A 16,707-nucleotide genomic window follows, 5' to 3' on the forward strand; every position below is an offset into this window, starting at 1 on the left:
ATAAACATAAACTTTATGTGTGCCGGGAAACTAAAAATTTCATGTAATTTGCTTTATTGAAATATTTGCTTTATTGCAGTGGTTTGGAACTAAAATTGCAATATCTCCAAGGCATGTCTATTTGTTACTTATGATCAAATACTGTACTGCTGTTGAAAGATATAACTGGATTTCTTTTTTTTTTTTTTCCAAAAGATCACCAAGCCAAACATTTGGCCATATTTTTATTTACTACATATACTATAAACATATACAATACATGCTACAAAAAAAAACATTTTTTAAAATTTAACTGTCAAGAAAGTGTATAGTGTTATAATACAATGGCACATGTTTCATATTTTATTTCAAATTGGTTTGCTTATCATCCATTTCAAACCTTTAATAGTGAAATGTTACTTATGGATAATTAAAATTATCTATTTGCATTATTAACAATAAACAATTCCAACAATTAATAAGAATTAACCATGTCAAATATTAGTATCCCAAAAAAAGGGTTTTTGCAGAAATTATTATATAAAATATAGCAGCCAATTTCAGTTTATTTTGCTCAGTGACAATGTACATTTGCACTTGAATAGGATTCTTGCATTTGCTTTTGGAAGATACTTATAAGAAGTCCTTTGAGTTCTTAAGGTCCAACAACTGCCAAACCCAGCCAAACCCAACCCAACAACTCATGTAATGGCTTTGGACAACCGATCACTGAGAAAGTCTTACGATTTGGGTAGAGCTGCATGTTCCACCAAAATTACATATGATGAAAAGAGACATTACAAGCCAATATCAAGGTCAGAGGCAAAAAAAAAAAAAAATACAAACATTCAAATCAATTGTGACAAAGCTTTTCTACAAATATTTTAGATGTCATACTTTCAGGAAAACAAGATTTAATGTGTATTGGGCTTTACAGTATCTATGCTCTAACTGAAAATTTAAGAGTCATCAGATGGAATTAAGTGTAGTATTGCAAACCTGTCCATTCAACATTATTGAGCACCCACTATGTGCATAGCACTGTGCTAACATTTTAAAAGTTGAGTATTAATGTCTTTATCAAGCACTATCTTAGTGTGAGGTAAAAATATATTAAATTAGTGTCAACTCATTAGTTTGCTTGTGGTAATGTATGTAATCCTGTGCCAGCTGGCTTCCCTGTGCCATATAAACGAGCTTCTGCACACCTCACATTCACTCTCACAAATCTGTATGCTGGCTGTGCCAGGCATGGTGCTAGTCACTGGGATATCATGATTTGCCATATGTTCAATGAATGCAAATTAATCTTAACCTAGGCAAAACAACTGGAAAAATACATTACTTTTCTAAAATGAGGCCCAAAGCAAAGAACACGGTGTTTCTATTGGTCATATCACACCACAGACCAGTAAGTGCCTCTAGGCTGGGAACTAAATTTGAAGAAGTTTCATATGGTAGACTAAATAGCCTCTATCATTTTTGGTCTCAGAAGTCAATTCTTTGGAGCACCTGACCCTATATAAACCATTCCACACTTAAAAGGGTTTGTAAACTAAACTTGAACACAAAGAAAAAGAGCCCCAAGTGAAGGCAGTTTATAACATAGTATATTTCAAGCACTATTCTGGCCATATGAAACAAATAATACATAAGTAATTCATGATTGGTTCAAACATTTTTCAAAGCACTAAAACCCTATCCCCAAACTCATGTAATTTTAACTTGATTTTTATACAAGTTGTACATAAAGCAAAGGGCAGAATTTGGCCCCCCCCAACTGTCTGTGGAATATTCTAAGTGATTGGTCCTTCCACTCCAAGTAGAAGCTAAGAATTCCAAAATGCCCCCTGATAGAACAACGGCACTCAGGAGAATGGCCCTGCTGGATCCCATTAGCAGGAGTCCACTGAACTGTGGCAGCAGTGTAAACCTACTATGACCCCTTGAGGGATGGCAGAGAGCTGGGAGTTTGGCTGTCCATGCAGTGAATCCAATACTGGCTTAAAGTTATGCACTGAATAAAGTGCTCTGCACATCCTGCTTATCATCTGGAATGAAAATAAACACTTATCTTGAGAATTAACCTATCTGCAGGTTTGGGGAAAAGGAATTACAAGGCTTGAAAGAATCCCAAGAAAAAGTATGAAGCATTGACTGGGAAGGAAGACAAATGCCTCTAGTAGTGTTCTCAGAATTCTCAGGATTTGAACTGTCAGAATGAGTCATACAATGGTCATGTTCCATAAATGAAAAAGCAATCCCATTGGGTACTATTCACACGTGCATGATTACTTCATGGGGTGGAAGGGAACAGTCTATTGCCATTTGACAGCATGGTTTCAGAATGAAAACCAAACCATTGAATAAATCAGGGTAAGTGGTGTGCAACGCTTCTCTCCCGCCCATCAGTTTTCCACAGGTTGCTTTGTGTTGCCTGAAAAAAGGGAGGCAAGTGCCAACCCTTTCAGATACACTCACCTAAAATCACCAATTCAAAAGTTAGCACACAAGCCCTCCAGTTTCGTACCCTGAATATGGTAAATAAGACCAGGGATGGAGTAGTTCAGTCTAAGAAAGATCACAGGCAACAGAATGCTTATATAAACTAGACTGCTTTGACATCTGTAAGAAAACTGTATAGATGGCAATTGGGGAAAAAAAAAAAAAAGGATTGTTCCCATCTGTCAGCAAAACTGTTTGTTGAGCTATACTCAGCTGAAGTCCTCATCGGGATTCTGTTGATCCAGCAGACGGACATGTGTGAATGGGAAGTGACCTCGTTTGCCGTTACACTCCCCTTCCCACTGACCACTCACATTAATCTTCGTAACCTTTACCAGCTCACGACCTCCAATCAGAGCCGATACTGAGGCGGAGGCAGGTCTATACTTCTCCACGTAAGGGACTGGAATCATCCCTCTCTTGCCTTCGCTGTCCTCCGCATTCCACCACTGCTCTTCAGGCTTATCCCGGATTCTCAGGATGTCTCCTTTCTTAAAGGGAAGATCTTCATCATCATTCCCATTAAAGTCAAAGAGGGCTCGTACACGCTCTGCCTCTTCCTGCCTGAGAATCACTCCACTACCCTGCCTGGATCTGGAAACTGGTTCTATCAACGTTGTAGTGTCCAAATAGTGTATTTTGTAGAATTCCAGTAAAGCAGGCAATGAATCAAATTCTTGATCTCCTATTCGGAGTCTGGAGGGACTCACCCCAGCTACTCCGCTCCTCCAAGTCGAAGTTGCCCGCCGCCGCCGCCACCGCGTGTACCCCTCCAGCCCCGGCCCCAGCCGCCCAGCGGACCGGCTCGGGTCTCAGCCTCCCAGCAGCGCCCGAAAATATAACTGGATTTCTTTCTCTTGTATGTAGAAAGAAGTCAGCAGAAAAGAAACAGAAGATGGTTGTCTCTGGGTGGTAAATCTAGGTGATAGTTTTCATTCTACATCTTGTATTTCAAAAGTGGTTTACAAAGAAGCATTAAATATTTGCATGATTTAAAACTGTTTACATTTTATTTGATGAAAAAGAATGTTCAACATTGCTAAAATTCCAACAAACTATTTAATCATAGACTTGTAATGAGCTTGGAACCTAGTTTCAGCAGAGAAGTTTTTCCTTCTCTGACACTGAGGTGAAAAAGTTAATAATGCATCGTCCTTTGTCAAACTGTACTGGTTTTTTTCAAATGAAAGAGAGAAGGAAGGAAGGAAGGAAGGAAGAAGAAAGAAGTAATAAGGAGGAAAGAGAGAGAGGGCAGGGAAGGGAGAGACGGAGGAATAAAAAGGCATTTCTGAGAAAATGAAGTGTTCATAGATTTTTCCACTGACTCTGTGAATCTGGGAAAGAAAACAAATTTATTGGCACTTTTGTTTTGCCAAAATGAGAGTAGTGGTAAATTTTGGTGTAGTTATTAAGAGCATGAACACTGTGACTTGGTTGTAAAGCAAGACTCTGAGGCCATATGGTGTGGGTCCAACTCCTAGCTTCACCATACAGCTGTGTTAATCTTGGATTAACCTTGAAATTAATTTCTCTATTTCTGTTTTCCTTTTGCAAAATTAGGTTAAGAAAAAGAAAACACTAGAGTCTTGAAAGTTTTATTCTTAGCAAACTGTCTAGTGCATAAACAGTATTATAAAAATGTTAACTCTTATTATTAACCTTACTGGATCATATTCATTTAACATGTCAGTTACTTTTTTCCAATATCCTTCTTTTACAGATCTACAATTCAAATCTCAACATGGGTATCACTGGGTTTAAAATCAAAGTAACAACTGGGATGTATTAATTTCCAAGGGCTCTACAGGAGAATTTTTTTCCTTGCCTTTTCCATCTTATAAAGGCTGCTGACACTCCTTGGCACATGACCCCTTCCTCCATGTGTAAAACCAGTAACTGCAGGTTGAATGAGTCCCATGCTATTGTCTCTAATGTAGACAAGAAAGAGTCTCTGTGTTTGAGGACTTGTGTGATTACCTTGGGACCGCCCAAGTAATCTAAGAGGATCCCTCCTTCTCACTGTTTTTAATCTTAGCCACATCTGCCATGTAAAGTAACATATTCACCAGTTCTAAATATTAATGCATGGACATCTTTGGGGGCCATTGTTATGGCAGCTATGTTTCCCATTCTCTACAAACATAGATGTACTCTGAATGATCTCACCCTATCTTTCTTTTTCATTTCCACACTATAAAGAAATTTTATAATGCCACAATTTTAACTAAAATATTTTGTTTTAATCATTATCTGTAAGGGGAAGAGAGACTCCCCCTTTTTTTTCCACATCCATGATTTGTGGGGACACTGAGGGCTATATATTTCATTATCTTATTTCTAGGGTTTATCAGATTAAAAGAAAAGATGAACTTTGTAGCCTTCTCCAAAATGAATGATAATGCCTTTGCTTTTGCCTCTTGAGGCAGGTAGCTAGGAAATCTCTAACGATGGACAGATGAGGCTACTGCTCTCATTTCTGAGTGATGCTCACTCCAGAAATCTCCTGTTATTTGTGGCAGAAAATTCACATCATGATATAGTGCTCATTCTTTTTTAAAAACAGATTGTTTTAAGAACACAAATATGTTGAGATGATTAAAATCATCATTAATACCTTGACCCAATTACCCTTGGAAAATGGGGAAATGTTGGTGAGGGATAGGAAATATTCTGGAAAGTACTGCCAGAGTGTAGTTGAGGTGCAGGTTGAGGGTCATCTAGGAGCTCAAGGAAACTGATGGAAAGAGGGGTCTTTAAAATATACGCATCACAAATTCACTGTGTAGCCAGAGAAGGAGGAGGGCACTGCACACGTTCACCTTGCGCCTCACTGAACTGCCAGAAGTCAGTGCAGTGACTGTTCCCAGGCATGAAATCCTCCTCACGGGGACCCTGCAGAGCATGAGACTGTATGAGCACCGACAAAATCAACAACTATATCAGTTCAGTTCAGTTCAGTCACTCAATCGTGTCCAAGTCTTTGCAACCCCATGGATCGGAGCACACCAGGCTTCCCTGTCCATCACCAACTCCCAGAGCTTGCTCAAACTCACGTCCGTTGAATCAGTGATGCCATCAAACCATCTGTTTCTCTGTTGCCCCCTTCTCCTCCTGCCTTCAATCTTTCTCAGTATCAGGGCCTTTTCCAATGAGTCAGTTCTTTGCATCCGGTGGCCAAAGTACTGGCCACTAATTCTGTGCTAGACACCAGGTTAGACTTAGGTAAGTTGCTATCCCCCTCTGACACTCAATTTCTACAATTATATAAAACGGGACTAAAGTATATAAAATGGGACTATGTGGATTATATGAGGTAATATGTGAGACAATACTCTGTAAAATTAAATGTTTGGTACAATAGCAGGTGTTATATGTTTCCACCTCCATATTATGTCCTCAGACTTACTGTAAATATGACAATTTATGTTCCATGGTACAATGGCTTCTTATGGGCTTGAGTAACCATTACCACTAATAGAAAACAGAAAAAAGGACAAAAGGAAGAAAGGGAGGGAGAGATGAATAGAAGAAAAAGAAAAAATAAAACTATAGGTATAAAAGCTAAATGGCATGCCTATTCTTTCCTTAAAGCAAATGTGTATACAGAAAGATTTAGTATAAAATCTATAGGCAGAAAAGTGGTATTCATATTTTCAAGGATGGTTTCGCATTAGTTTAGAGCTCTCAATACTATTTAGCAGAAGTTTGAAGCAGAAGTTCTTAGAATAGTGGGAAATCTTCTGCAGAATTGTCATAGGCCATATACAGTATGATCTGGAGAAGGAAATGGCAACCCACTCCAGTATTCTTGCCCGGAAAATTGCATGGACAGAGGAGTACAGTCCATGCAGTCGCAAGAGTCGGACACGACTTAGCCACCACCACCAAACCATATCCAATCAGTTCAGTTCAGCCGCTCAGTTGTGTCCGACTCTTTGCAACCCCATGAATCGCAGCATGCCAGGCCTCCCTGTCCATCACCACCTCCCGGAGTTTACCCAAACCTATGTCCATCGAGTTGGTGATGCCATCCAACTATCTCATCCTCATCGTCCCCTTCTCCTCCTACCCCCAATCATATCCAATATGTTGTCCAAATTTGTGGCACATCACACACACACACACACACCCTCATACACAAATGTATAATTTTGTATGTAGCAATGTGAACCAGTGGAAAGAATGCTAGATGGAGTCAGAATACCAATTTGTTACTTCCTCAGACAATAGATTTTTGTGTGTCCCTGGACTAGTAACTCAGTCTCTCTGGACGTCATCAATAAAACTGAGAGTTGGAATAGATCACCCTTAATTCTAAAACTGCATTAGCTTCATGTCAAATCAGTTTGTAAATATAATTCATTTTTCAAAGCAAACAGTAACAATCTCCCAAGGTAAATATTATAACTGTAACTGAACTTGAGCAAATAATGAAGAAACAATAGGCAATGAGAAAATAATAGACTTACACTATCCTTTCACATTTCCTGCTTTCTTGCCCCCTTCAGGCTATCCTCAAAATTGTAATAACTAGCAACATTTGAAAAAAATGGAATGAAGCCACCCTTTCCTTCCTCTCACTATGATACCCACAACCTACCTCAGAGGGGTCCATCTTCATCTCCATTATGTCCTTATAGACTACATAGGACAAGGCTTTCTGCGAATATCTAAGAATTTATCTCAGCTTTGCCAACACTAAAACCAATGTAAGCCCCCCACTCATTAGTAATATATATTTTGACCACCCCAAAATACCATGATTACCTCTCCTTTTCTCATAATTAGTATTTTTCTTCATATTGTTAAGACTCCTACAATATTGCATGAAAATCTAAAAGAATTAGATTCTTCTTTTTTAAAAACAGAAGCCAATATCTCCATTGTTTCATGACCCTCCACAGTGCTTCATGTATAGTAAAGATTGACTATTAACACACAAGTTAAAATAAATCCACTGATCAAATTGAATTGGCTAGAACAAAGCAAATCTATTAGTTTTTCGATTCCTTTCGGATTTGGCTGCAATTGCATATGCCAAGTTTCTCCAAGTCTGCCTTGTGCTGTGCTTAGTCACTCAGTCGTGTCCCACTCTTTGCAAGACTGCCTTTGCTGAGTTATAATTCAGATTTCAAAAGGACACAAAATTTAATTAGATGCATATTATTTTCACATAGGCCTGTCATCTGGTACTTTTTGAATCAGCTTCAGCAATGTGTTGACTGTGGTAGCTGAATATGAATTACAATTCTTTTATATTTGGGTTTCTTACAAAGATAAGGATTGTTGAAAATTCCAAAGTGAACAGGTTCTCTCTTTTAAAAGGTATCCAGTAAGAGCTGCCTTCTTATCTAGATGTCTCAGAACTTGGAGGATAATGAAACTGGTTCACAGTGTGAGGACTGGCAGACACATCAAAATGGATTTGCCTTTACAAACGTTTGATGTGAGATTCCAGAAAGACAAACAGATACGAGGCAAGGACTGGGAGACAGGAACTGGGCCTATTCAAGAGCAATGATAATTTTGCCAGAAAAACAGGAAAAACAAACATTCGCAAGCCAGAAACAGACGCAGTGTAGACCTAGGAACAAACTTGAGGAAACTCCTGGCAAGTCAAGTGAGCTGGAATCTCAGTATTACAGACAGATTCTTTACCAGCTAAGCCACAAGGGAAGCCCTAATACCATGTAAATAGTTATAAATATAATGAAAATGCTATGTAAACAGTTTCCAGGGCATTATAAATTTAAATTTTGGTTTGGGGAACTTTCTGGAATCTTTTTCAAATACTTTTGATCCAAAGTTGGTTGAATCCATGGATGCACAATCTGCAGATACAGAGGCTGATGGTATTCCCTATCATACTCTCTGTTGTCAGTCATCCAAATCATAAAGTTGCCTTAAATTAATGCCTTGCACAGAATTAGGTACTCATCAAATGCTTTGTAATAAATATGAATGGATGAAATATACATTGTATATAAAATTCATATTTTAAAAAGTCATTTAAAATTAACTACAAAATTAAAAGTAAGACCTAGAAAGTATCTTAAATCAAGTCTAGACTAACACCTACACAGCTAGTTAGTAGCTATTGTTACTATTAATAGAACCCAGGTCTTCCACCACTTGAGCTTGTGCTTTTTTGCATGCAATAATTACATTCAATATTGACAAAACAATGATCAATCATAAATATTAAAAATCATAATCATCTTGTCAAGTGTTCTTTCCACTGATTCCCTGGATCCTTTAATTCTCTTAGTTACATCAATCAAGTTGGAGGAAAAATTTATTACATTTCTGCTTTCTAGTGGGTACTCACATATGTAATATCTTTTAGTTCCTACACCAACTCCATAATACAGTTTCTCTTTAACTTCAGTTTACAGGTTAGGAAGTGAAGTAAACTACCTGAGGTCACAGCCTCGAAGTTGTGGAGAACACAAACTACATACAGATTCTATTCTCTTGCTATTATCCTCTGCAGTACCACTTCGCCCTTTTACCATAATTTATCCTTATGCAGGACATGCTCTGTAATTTCTCAGAAGATATGTGTGCCTTTCTGGTTTTAAATAACTGACCCAACCAAAGTAAAACTAAGAAATGTGGTATTACTCTTTATTGTCCATTGTCAGACCTAAGACCAGGTCTGAACAACTGTTAGTTGTTCTTGGAATTTCAACCAAAATCTCATAAGAAATTTAAACTCTCCATAGCAAACTGGAAACTTTTAAATACCCTGTAAGATTTCCAATGCAGTAACAAAATTCATTTACTGAGCATCAGATAAAAGTGTTAAATAAACATCTATCTAACAGACTCCAAAGCACACATCTGCCAAGCAGATGATTCTTCAAGATCCTTGAAGTCTCTCCCATTTGACTAGATGGCTCTTTTTTCTTGGTTAGTCTTCTCAAAACTTTCAAATTCTTTCTCTAACATAACTATACATCAAAGATTTTATGTAAGAGAAAACAACTTATTTTTATGAAATTACAACTTTGCATGTGTCAACTCTTTTTATTAAAAACTGAAGTCTTACAGCCCATAGTGAGTACTAATAGTCTTTTCTATTTAATTCACATCTTATTGTTTGTGGGAAAGTCAATTAACCTTTCTAGGGAAATCATGTTACAATTAACTCTTTAATAAGTTAAGTAGTAAAAGCTTTTCAACAATTTATTTTCCTTTTGAAAGGCTATAAATTAATGGCTAGAAAACTTTGACTAGAAATGAATGTAGCAAATTCACAAGATTGAAATTCAAAAAAAAAAAGCTGCTTCCCTCTTCCCTTCAATAAAGAGAAATGGTTTTGAATCCACATTTCACTTTTAAATGGGTTATTTTTAAACTGTTAGTGGGAATGCAAACTAGTACAGCCACTATGGAGAACAGTGTGGAGATTCCTTAAAAAACTGGAAAAAGAACTGCCATATGACCCAGCAATCCCACTCCTGGACATACACACCGAGGAAACTAGATCTGAAAGAGACACGTGCACCCCAGTGTTCATTGCAGCACTGTTTATAATAGCCAGGACATGGAAGCAACCTAGATGCCCATCAGCAGATGAATGGATAAGGAAGCTGTGGTACATATACACCATGGAATATTACTCAGCCATTAAAAATAATTCATTTGAATCAGTTCTAATGAGATGAATGAAACTGGAGTCCATTATGCAGAGTGAAGTAAGCCAGAAAGATAAAGACCAATACAGTATACTAATGCATATATATGGAATTTTAAAAGATGGTAATGATAACCCTATATGCAAAACAGAAAAAGAGACACAGATGTACAGAACAGACTTTTGGACTCTGTGGGAGAAGGCGAGGGTGGGATGTTCAGAGAGAACAGCATTGAAACAAGTATACTCTCAAGGGTGAAACAGATCACCAGCCCAGGTTGGATGCATGAGACAAGTGCTCAGGGCTGGTGCACTGGGAAGACCCAGAGGGATGGGATGGGGAGGGATGTGGGAGGGGGCATCGGGATGGGGAACACATGTAAATCCATGGCTGATTCATGTCAATGTATGGCAAAAATCACTACAATATTGTAAAGTAATTAGCCTCCACTAATAAAAATAAATGAAAAAAAAAAGTTCAGAGAAAGAGGGAATATGATCATTCCAACTGAATGAAGAGCGAAACAGACATAAGGTAATAATTTTGAATAGTGAATCCTACACAGACAGTTGTCATTATCTTTCAAAACTGTATAATGTACTATCAACTTTTCTGTCCTTTACTGAATTATGAACTCAGTTCTGATTTCTACTTTTGCCTTAGTAGTCTGCACTAATTTCTCTGTAGTACTATCATTTCAATTTATGCAAATATAATATAGTTGAACAACAATAGAAATATCAAGCAAATAGGAAACAATTCATATTTTTCAACTCATTCTCAGACAGGCAATATGGTGATGATGGGATTAGAAATGGTTAGAAACTAATTTGAATCTAGGCTCCGCCAGGCTGAAGAGAAGTATGACCTTGAGCAAGTTCTTGATGTTTAGTCACTAAGTCTTGTCCAACTCGTTTGCAACCCCCTGGTCTGTAGCCCACCAGACTCCTCCATCCATGGGATTTCCCAGGCAAGGATCCTGGAGTGGGTTGCCATTTCCTTCTCCAGGGGATCTTCTTGACCCAGGGATGGAACTCCTGTCTCCTACATTGGCAGGCAGATTCTTTACCCTTGAGCTACCAGGGAAGCCTAGGGAAATTCTTAACTTTTGTTAAATAACTGAAATGAGGTACATTAACTTGAGTTTTTCACATGTTAATGAAGTTTATTATACTGTGAGAGTTAAATTGTATAAAACACCTGGTACGTAACTGATACTCAATTATTACTAGTTTTATTCCCTAACTTCTCATTTATATCTCTATGAACAGAAACCTGTTTAGACTAAAAGCAGTGACTCTTAACTTATCATCTTTGTGAGTTCCCTCCCTCTTTCTGGTGGCAAAAAAAAAAAAAAAAAAAAAAACTATTGCTGCTACTGCTAAGTCACTTCAGTCGTGTCCGACTCTGTGTGACCTCATCCCTGGCAAGGGATGTGTGACCCCCCATTCTCCAGGCAAGAACACTGGAGTGGGGTGCCATTTATTACTTCTTAAATAAGAATTCAGAGCAGAAAAAAAAAAAAGATTGCATATTATGAAACTGGAGAGGTTAATATTTTATCTTTCTTAAATAGGGAATTTGTAAAAAGAAAATTAAGGTTAAACATTTTTGAGGCATTATCAAGAAACATTATATGAACATCAATGTCGTGATGTTTGAATTCTCAGTGAAGCATATTGCCTTCTGTGGAAAGGTTTTCCTGCATAGCCTCTGTGTTTTTCATTAAGCAAACCCCTTAAAAATAATGTTTTACACGTCTAACCTCAAAATAAAATAACATGCAATCTCTTTATCTCATCCAGACTTGAAGGAAGAAATCTGTTAACGATCTGCAGACTAAGAAAATACCTTAAAGATCATCTGTTGAAGATGGTACCAAGATATTACTTAAGCACAAACTTCATAGGCAGTACTCCAATGTTTTAGGTGGGTTAGTTCTTTTTAACTTCCAAGACCTTAGTTCTTTCTATTAAATTAAAATCTGCTTTACAATTATTTGTTCTAATTGATTCCACTTCTGTCCTGTGGAGAATACAGAATATCAGGGCTCATCTTCCAGGCCTGGAAGATGGTAACTATCCTCCCTTTCTTTCCCTTAGAGTACACCACTTGGATATTTTTCTGGAGAACCACCCATCATGAAGTTTCAGTACATTTAGTTCTGGTGTTGCTGAGGGCTGCTGTCTCTAGGGGTGGGTCTGTGATTTAAACATGGATTCACAGTACTCTTATGATCATAGTTATTAATAAAGGAATGAGCATGAGACCTAATTCACAACAGAACTTTGAAATATTGAGCATGAGGCCAACAAAGAAAGAAGAGGTGTAGATAGAAAGAGTGACTGGGTCTCAAAATATGCAGCCAAGTACAACTTTCTGTTATATAAACTAAAACATTCCTCCCTCCCCACCCTTAGGTTTGCTTAGGTTGAATTTACTGTCACCTGCAGCCAAAACAATCCTGGTTGAAATACTCATATCAACATTCTATGTATATTTGAAGATTGCTCTTACTTTCTATTATCTTCTATTATTTCAGAAAAACATTCTCAATTCCTTTCATTTCCATTCATTTCAAAAATTTTACCAACTCTCAATTTCCTTACTGCGCTGCTTAATACCTACTGAATAAAATAGGAATAAAACACAAAAAGTTTGCTGGCACAAACTGTATACAAAAGGAAAAAAAGGAAATTTTTAATGTGTTTTAGGGGAAGGACAATTTTCAAACAACCTAGAAATGCCATTTCATGTCAATTAATGTGCCAACTTCAAAATTGTTTTCTCATCAAGTCAGGTTTCCAAAGGACCTCTACCTGGTAATACTTTATAAGCAACTAAAGATCACATATTTCAATCCAACTACATTTGCGTGCTAATATTCCATTGTTGTAACTCTTTTACTAACTTTAAAAAAAGTCACTAATTAAGATTACACAGCTTTTGACATAACTAAATATATACTTGTGTACGATATGCAGTTTTCATGCTATATTTGAAGAACATAAAAACAGCTAAGATATAGTCTCTTAATTTGAGGATTTTATATCTGCTGCATTATAACATGGAATTCATCATGATCACCATCATCATCATCAGCCACCAGACTCTCATTCATTTACTGAGTGTTTAAATATGACAGGATTTGTGCAAAATGCTTTGCAGATATGGTCTCATTCAATCCCCTTAACCTCATGACATGTTATTATTATCGCCAATTTATAGACAAGAAAACGGAGGGAAAGGTAAGTTAGGGCATCATTAGCAAGTTTGCCTCTGTAACACTAATTGGGATACATGCAAACTATGTTCTGAAGAGAATACAGTGGAAGAAGCAAGAACCTCTTGATGGTAGCACTTCTCTTTTTCAGTAAAGGAATGGTATTTTTTAATCTTTTCAAACTAGGAAAATAAATGAAGAAACAAGAAAAATAAACACATCAAATAAATCCTTAGAATTTATACTGAAAATATATTGCAATATTTATGACAAGCAGGACTCTGGGGAAAGTCCTCTTCTTTCTCAGTCACCTAAGATGATGGGTGGGCCTAGCCCTGAACAGATTGTGAAAATAATTCTTTACCTCTGATCTCTCTTTTCTATGCCCTTATACCTTACAGATCCATATTCTATTAATTTCTTACTCCTTAAGATGCCTGCATCCTTTTATTTTTCTTCTTCTATCCCTTAAACAAACGTTTTTCCCAGTATCGATCCTAAGGAAAGAATCCTAGTAATCTACATTTTGGACTGCATTTATGTCATGATTACAATTCCCAAGAGATACTAACCTTATTTCTGACAGTGAAATAAAAGTCTTTAAGGTTTATTCAAGGGTCATCCAGTAGATAAAGACTTTTCAGTATAGATAGAGATGTCTGGGAATGCCTCCAAAGTCACACTGCATAATCAAACCACATACCCAGCAACTAAGCCCAAGGCTGATTACAGATGGCACCCACCTGCCTTCCTTCTTCCTGCTCTTTCTTCTTCTGCACTGGTCTCATTTTCAAAGAGACTCTTGCTTCCATCCCCATGGACAGCCTTTTCCAAATCTCCTGCCAATGCTATCAACAAAAAATAAAAGTGAGAGAATTTTGTTTCATTACTTTACATTTTCCTACCTCCTCCATGATAGAAGTATTAATGAGTAATGACATTACGGAAAGGTATATGGAGGGCAGATAATTCACCAACAGATAAAAAGATATGAAATAAATAGCATAATTTAAAATTATGATTTTGGAAGAAAGCAATCAGGGCCTCAAGCTATTCATTACAGAACATCTTGGAGTGAGGAATATGTCAAAATTAGACAAAATACAAATTTAAATATACAAATGTAGTATTCCTCAACTAAATATGTTTAAATTCTCTCTCATTCTAAAAACAAGTAAACAAGCATACATTTTTGGTCAGATAATTTCATCTTATGTTTCTCCTTGACATTCCCTCTCCACAGGCAAAATATTCAAATAGAATGCATGTTGTGTGCTAAGTTGCTTCACTCATGTCCAACTCTTTGCTATCCTATGGACCAAGCCCACCAGGATCCTCTGTCCATGTAATTCTCTAGGCAAGAATACTGGAGTAGTTTGCTGTGCCCTCCTCCAGGGGATCTTCCCAACCCAGGGATCTCACAGGAAAATTCCAATAGAGCAAAATAAAAGAGTTATTTTGGGGGAGTACATATAATGAGTATCAAAACCTAACAATACCTGTCTCTGAAACTTAATTTCCATTTGATAATGTACTAATAGTATGATTGTAATGTTCCTTTAAAATGTCCAAAAGACTAATATAAGACCTAAGGAAAAGACTTTATATGTAAAAAAGAGATGTTATTTTAAACACTGTGCTAACCATGACCTGAAAGTCTTAAGGAGGTTTTGCTATTTGAAGATTTCTCACCTGCTATGACACTTAGAGAAACCACAAACCAACACAGGCATCAAGACGGGGGTGTAAGCGTGTCCTGTCAAGCAAAGCATAGGTTTCTCACGATTTTGATGCGTTCTGTGTGCATATGCTGCTTTTCATTTGGCAAGTTTTTTTTTTTTTTTTACATCCCAGCAGACGGCTAAGGAATAACAAGCATTCTTTGTTTGTCAGATTTTAGGTACTCCAGAAGATATTTTAAAGCTATCTGGATTCAGTTCATTCCATTCCAAGTTGAAAATATAACACCTTTAAAAAGATCTACTCCCTTTGATCTATGGACCAATAATATGAAGGTCTTATCTGTCCCTGGAGGGTGGGTTATTGTTAATGGGACTGAAACAGTCAAATCCTGGGCTTTGTAATGGTTTCAAAACCATGAAGCATAATGCTCCTCAGTCCTTCCCAGAGAAATTTGTTCAGAAAATGAACTTAATCTGGAAATTAGTCCTTCCTTCAGATTCCATAGTATTTAAAACCTAGAACATGATCCAACACATACTAGGTGATCAGAAAATATCAGTTGAAGTAGCCCATTCCTGCCTTGGAACAGCTTGGGCAAAAAGAAAAAAAAGCCATTAGACATTGAACAGAGCAAAAAAATGGAAAATAGAGACTAGAATCAGAGCAGAAATAATGCTCCTATAACCACTCAATTCTGGGTTTTAAAAATTCCTTGTAAAGAGAAACTAACACTTCATGTAAGCACTCTATTAGGTAGCATTTACAAGTCATGTTTGGCATGTTGTAAATGCATTTGTCCCTCTTGGAGCACCTCCCTACACAATGATGATTTATTAGAATGCTATTTGTCTCAAATATTTTTATATTTAAATATGCAAATCCATTACAAGACTCTCAGTAAAGCCCACATATGTCACATGAATGGTTCTCATGACCACTGAAATGGTACAATAGAGCAAACACAAGCCAAAGTTCTCTGTCATCGAATATGGAGGCATGACATTTTGCTCTTCCTACCTGAACTGACACTCGCTAATGCATTTCTTAACTCTATAGTGGTCTCATTTCCTGCTACTATTTCATTTCTTTAAGAACATTTAACCCACAATGGATGACAGCAAAGTATAAATGTGCCTGAGAGACTACAAAATTTTCAAAGTACATGATCATCCTGAGTATTAAAAAATCCAAGTTTAATAACAGCTCTAGTCATTTCTAAGCAATGGCCAAGGAAAAAAAGGAAACAATAAGTAAACAGTTATGGACTGATAAAAGTTATTTGATATTATAAAAAGAAGTATAAGCATCATTTCAGCCTTAAGTTGACAAACACCAAAGAATCCACCTGTCAATGCAGGATACAAGGGTTCAGTCCCTGGGTTGAGAAGATACCCTGTAGAAGGAAGTGGCAACCCACTGCAGTATTCTTGCCTGGGAAATCCCAAGGATGGAGGAACCTTGCAGGCTACAGTCCAGTGGGTCGCAAAGAGTCAGAGAATTAGTGACTAAACAACAAGAAGGAACAATCATTTGAATAAACTATAACTGGAGACATAAAAATAATCCAAAATAATTGAAGAGAATAGAAGAATGATGTATGATTCTGGGAATACATCTACATAAGAACTGGGATAATACAACTCTGAGTGGCAATGACACAGTTAGTGCTTCAATTTT

At 37.1% G+C, this 16,707-nt stretch overlaps 1 pseudogene; it reads right to left on the bottom strand.

Moving 5' to 3' along the window:
• Window positions 1-2,541: 2,541 nt before the first annotated feature.
• LOC136146428 (adapter molecule crk pseudogene) lies at window positions 2,542-7,111 on the bottom strand (annotated as a pseudogene).
• Between the last annotated feature and the right edge of the window lie 9,596 nt (window positions 7,112-16,707).

Source organism: Muntiacus reevesi, chromosome 14 (assembly GCF_963930625.1).
Source record: "Muntiacus reevesi chromosome 14, mMunRee1.1, whole genome shotgun sequence".
NCBI classification, from domain to species: Eukaryota; Metazoa; Chordata; class Mammalia; order Artiodactyla; family Cervidae; genus Muntiacus; species Muntiacus reevesi.